Below are 6,521 nucleotides of genomic sequence, written 5' to 3' on the forward strand. Positions count from 1 at the left end.
TTTTCATGAAGAATTTCAATCAAGAAAACAAAAAGGTGAAATAGATGATTACACATAATTACAAGCTTCCATGTAAGTTGCTAGGTCTTGGCCATTTCGTGGTTAATTTTGATTAAAAAAAAAAAAGATACCTGCAATTTAAAAACGTGGAGCTAGCTGGACATTCTAGATTAGTATAGTATTCAAGAAATGTACATTTTTTACTATTTCATTTAAGCACTTTAAGTTCATGTTTTTGTGATTGAAATTTTATTGTAAAACATAAAAAAATTATAGTCAACTATTACCAAAAAAAAATAGGCTATTTGAAAACCAAGTGTGTCCAGTTTGGGGCCAGCACAATTGTGTCCAGTTTGGGGCCAGCACAAGTGTGTCTCGTTTGGAGCCAGCACGAGTGTGTCCAGTTTTGGGCTAGCCTAAGGTTGTCTGGTTTGGATGAGCACAAGGGTGTCCAGTTTGGGCCAGTCCACATGTGTATAATTTTGGGCCAGCCAAGAATTTCTGGTTTTAGTCCAGGATAAGGATATCCAGTTTTGGCCAGTACAAGGAGTGTCCAGTTAGGGCCAGTCCACATGTGTACAATTTTGGGCCAGTCCAAGGGGGCGTCCAGTTTGGGCCAGCCAAAAGTGTCTAGTTTTTAGGCCAGTATAAGTGTGTCCAGTTTCTGGTAAGTTGATTGTAACATTACTGTCAATGTATTTTAACAATGTTTTATAGTAAGTCAATAGTATGTTATTCACATCCATTCATTTGCACAAATCAACTTTTGTTTATTGTTTGTTTTTCCTTATATTCTGTATACAAATAAATGATGGCCAGTATTCGCAGGACCCATTTATAAATAAAGCCCTCTACCTCATATCTACAGAGGCAGGGTTAGTCATACTGTATAGTTTTATCTGTGATAATACAAATATTAATATTACATGTATACAGAATATTAATAAATTATAAGTTGAGTTAATTTTGTTATCATAAACTAACAATTATTCTTACTAACAAAGGTTTATGTTAGATAGTTAGATATCCAAGATGATCCATATCAACTTTGCTTCTGGGATATAGATATATTGTATTCCCTCCCCTCTCCCTTCCACCCAGCCCAATCAGTACGACCTACCTTTTTATTCTTAATTATACGGGTTACGATAGTCTATGTTAATATGTGTTTTATTATATAGAAAATAAATAACTTTTGGAATTTTAATGTTTTGTAGTTCTGTTTGTTTTTGTTTGTTTTTTACAACATAACAAATATTACATTTTTTGTACAACCTAACAACAAATCATTTTGTCTAAATTGAATTGTTTAATTACTTATTTGTTACTAATAATATCAACATACTAATTTTGTAAAGTTCACTTCATTTCTCACAGCCTGTTTTTACATGGTTTTCTCCCCTGTCCAAGACACAAGACTATTAGGGAGGTTTCGCAACCTTACGAATACGATAACGAAAACAGATACGTCACACATTTGTGAAACTTTTGAGCTGATCCCCATTTCATATTCGTAAAGCGTATTTGTGTTGACGAATATCACCAGTCATATTCGTAACTACAAAACGAGTATAGTTTTTGATCTATTTTGCACATTTTGCATTTGAATCAGGAATGATTCATGATTATAATATAATTATATACTTTTATTGAAAGTAATTTACTAAAGTAATTTACTAAAATGCCAGGTCAATTTTGATAAATAGCAGTTTTTAAAGTCCTCACTCGCTTTGATGTTACGCTAGGCCTAGGCAGCCAAGCACCAAGCAACACGTACCTGCTCTTTGCTCAAATTTACCGCAGTCATATTTTGGACGGCACCCTCAATATTACGTTGCCATGCGAAACAGATTTTTACTGGCTTACGAAAAACGAATACGTGTGCGTGACGTTTTCGATATCGTATTCGTAAGATTGCGAAACCTCCCTATTATAGGTGGCAAATTAACAGTATTTCACTGTTTTCGTTCATTTTTCTAAGTTATGTATACTGCTGTTAAAAACATTACATTAATAACAATACACTCTCTTATCTGGCTGTGAGACATACTATAATTTTATCATCATTTTTATAATTTTAAAAAGTTTATGAACCTTGTATAACATGATTTATTTATTATTCCCTGTTAATTTAATAATTTTATTAATATTAATATATTATACAAATTTATAAAGCATGCACGGATAGTGAATGTAAATAAAAAACATGGCTTTCATGATCTTGTGGACTAATTAAATCGTGTCTGATGATATTAAATGTGCCGCGTTCATAAAATATATATCGGTGCGTAAAAAGACCTGTAAAACATTTGCAATCAATATTATAGTACATGCGAACGTGTTTATGCAATGCCATATGTCCCGTGTCGTAACCAAGCCCACAGTTCAAGTTGAATGACAATAGAGTTTGTGTTTTTTTTTCTTTTTTAATAAGCAAAACATCTGATGTTTTAAGCATTTTCAGAGCCTTATATGTTAGAAACTAAGTAGGACGTGGTATGTGGAAATAATTTATAATGGAAAAACCTTTAGATTTATCATTCAGGATGCTTTGCAATAACGTTTATTCCCTAACAAACAGATTACAGTAGTTTATAATGATTTTATTCCAAGAATATCAGTTGTTAGGAGGTGCTAATACTCATGTATATGATGGGTTGAATAACATCTAAAAATGGTGACTAATTCCTGTAGTTTCATTGTATAAGTGGCTGAACAGTGGAACCGTAATCCATCGCTTTGTGGCAAGGGTTTGAGGATCACTCACTCCATGGTGTTCTTCTCGGATAATGACTATAAACTTTAGATCCAGTGTACACAAAATGCTCATTTAGAGATTAGGAGGCGGGGAGCGGTGGAATCCTTTTCTATTGTGTAATTGTAGGCTAGTTGGAAGGATCCAATCAGCGGAATGATTTGATTTTTTATTTTTTTCTAAGCGAGAGAATGGAGTTTACAAATGGAGCCAATATGTAGGTTGATAAGGGAGATTACTATAGAAGATCTTAAGCTCTGTCTACACTGTCAAACTAGTTTGACAAAAAATGTGTGCCCAAATATTGTAATATACCCAAATATGGTAGTGATATGACCTCATCATGTCCATATATGGGTACATCACATTTTGTTGTCACATAAAGTTTGATAGTGTAGACAGAGCATTACATATGTTTTAATTGATCATGCTCCTAAATACATTCAATAGACATTGAATTGAATGTCTTCTTTTCAACAAATAAATGATGATCATTAAAGAAATTGTACAAAAGGTTATAAAGTGAGTAATTCCCTTAAATTATTAAGAAAATTTTATTTTGTAAATAGATTAAAGAATAGAATACATCCTTGGAGGCCTGGGAACATTAAAGGAATGATAACAACATTTATATACAACAAAAAAAACAACTAAGATGTTTTTTAAAATTACATAATAACCATGTTTAACTATGCTAAAGTTAAATAGAAAAAAAGATATATATAATTCAAAATGATTAATTATAATATTGGGTTTATACAATATTGAGTTTGACATTTATATAAAGAACCGTCTGTTGTAGTCATGGATACAGTTTAAATTGAATGGCATTTTTGACATTTGTTTACTAAATAACATCTTGTAATGTTTAAAACTATTAGAGTTAGAAGTACCAGATAAAATACGGTATGTTTATGTTGAGTGACAATTTTAAGTAGCATATTGCTCTCTCTGTCCTTAATAGTGTCATGATGTAAAGGGAACTCTGGAAGACCTCTTCCAAACTTCTGCACTCTGTACATATTGTGAATCAAAGGGACAAATGAATTTTACAATGCAAAATATAGAACATTTTGGTCACACTTTATTGTGCAAGCAGTCACTACTCTGTATGCCTTTAAGGTCTGTCTACACTATCAAACCTTATGTGACAAAAGAATGTGATGTGCCCATATATGGGCATGATGATGTCATATCACTACCATATTTTGCCATATCACTACCATATTTGGGCACATCACACTTTTTTTATGGTGTAGACAGCTTTATGGTAATCTGTATTTTTTATCTATGACCTTTTGTTTTTTACCATATTCTGAGAAACTTTATTTATTAACATTCCTAGAAATTAATGCTTTTTCATATCTGCGAGCAGCACATCTCTAAGCAACAAGACGTTAATTTTAACTACTCTCGTTCTTTTTAACAATCCTGATGATGATGAAATGCATACTGTCAAATTATTGAATCTTGAGTGTGTGTATTTCACTGCTTGAGGCATGTGTTACACTTTCATACTTGACGAAGATGATTAGTGTACCTTCACTCGACGTATCACAAAAGAGATTGTTCCTAATATTCTGTATATTCTTTTATTATCTTATTATCCAAAAATCATTCCCTTATTATGTACAAAACTCTGTGTATAATATTTCAAAATAATGTATTATATGTTTGTAAAGAATTTGTTTACAAATTTCATATTTTTATACAGAACATGATGATCAGTTTTCCTGTCTAGACTTATGCATATGGCACTAATCCTATCAGAATCTATCATTTTAGTTGGATAATAAAGCTGTATTAAGTACCAATTTGTCTTCATTAACTGATCTTTAAAGATATTTATTATTTTGCCCTTTTTTATATTTATACTTTCAGTATTACAATCCTTTCTGAGATACCCATATTCATAGGACATCACTATTAAATGGACACAAACGAGGGATATTTTATGCATAATGGTAAGGGATATCTTCCTATACCCATTCCTTGCTTAGATCCCCTTTTTAAGCCTCTATGCCAGACATTTTCAAAGTATAAGTGCAATTTATAAAGACCTAGCAGTTTTCTTAGCTCAGCCCCCCAACCATGGTAGAGCTGGTTCTGGATACTATATTTCGTTTCATATTTTAAGTAAAATAAGTGCATTTTTTTCAAAATGTTCTTAGCTCAGCCTTAACCAATCATGGTGGCTGGTCCTGTAGAGTTATAATTTCATTTAATATGTCAATGTATAAGTGCAATTACCGGGGACCTAGCAGCTTTTCTTACACCCCCCTACCCCCAGACAGCAACCAGCCTACACCTCTGCTATTGATGCTCATACCTTATTCCTACACTCTCCTAGCTACAGTATACATGCACCTATTGCATGCCATATGTCTACATCCTTCTTTATACTTGAATCCCATTGGTTTCACTATAAAATTGTATAACAATAAATGTTGATATAATGACCAGTGGTATGTTTATTTATTCTCTTCTCCATCCAATCTGCAACCTCCCACCAAGCTTTTTCTCGTGGTCCCTAACCTTTCGTAAAATTCATAAATTATAAGCTTTATAGGGTGAGTTGATGAGTACCAAAGTTACAATCTTTTTATTATTCTACAGTTGTTTGATGACATAGAGCCATGACTGGCATTTTTGTTAAAGATATATTGTCCCCCTAAATAATTTTTTTTTTTTTTCAAATTTTTGTTGAATATGCCCATTTTAATATCACCTAATAGTTATTCACTTGATAAAAAAAACTGATTTACGTAAAAAAAATTTAATGTAAAGCAAAAAGTACTTAAATTTACTGTCTTTTTTGGTTAAAATTAACTGTTTCTTTTGTCTTTTGATAAGTGAAATCATAAGTGTTTTACAGAAGTGAATAACTTCAAAATGACCTATTTAAAGTTTGATTTTATTAATCTTCATTTTTCATGTTTTTGGGGGACGATACACCAACTTGAAAAATCTGACCTCAATATGAAGTAATGTCCGCCTCATAACAGTTTTTAAATGATATAACAATTTACATAATATCAAGGTCCATGAAAATCAATCTGTTTTTCTTAATAAAACGTAAGGAACCCACAATTTCCATAAAACCTTAATCAGTTTCTCTGTATTTCCTATTAACTGCATTTAGCTGTAGATTTTGCAACATCTGCTATGAAAATTGATGTATTTGCTGATTATACAGTATAAAACATAAATAAAATTATATTTATACTCTCAATTATGTATTAATAAATCAATAAAGCATTAATAAATTACAGTTGATATAATTAATTCCATTTCATTAAAAAAATGTTTCAATGTTTTAAAGATTTGTTAATAAACCATCCTGATTAAAAATTCTCTTGCTATGAGAAATAATCTGCAAGGAAAAAATGTTTGTTTATACCAACCCCATAATTGTGTATGCTATATGTATTATATCTCTATTGATTTGTTTATTAAATTTCCATCACAATAATAGCAACATAATGAGCCTCGTTCTTGTAGCTTTAGACTTTAGCTTCCCTCTTGGGAAATCATGACGCCATCACTCTACCAACACTGTCATGTCACAAGCAACATATAATCCACCAAGGCCACTTTATTATATCAATTAAAATATGTAAATAATTGATTTAAACATTTCAGTTTAGTGTAAAAATAAACCACGGAAAACAATATAGATTGTAATTACAAAAAGGAAACAAATTGAGTGACATGACAAGACAGTAGACGCATCTCAGACACTTAAAACCAGTTTTTTACAACATAC

The sequence above is a fragment of the Antedon mediterranea genome, chromosome 4, assembly GCF_964355755.1.
Source record: "Antedon mediterranea chromosome 4, ecAntMedi1.1, whole genome shotgun sequence".
Classification (NCBI taxonomy): domain Eukaryota; kingdom Metazoa; phylum Echinodermata; class Crinoidea; order Comatulida; family Antedonidae; genus Antedon; species Antedon mediterranea.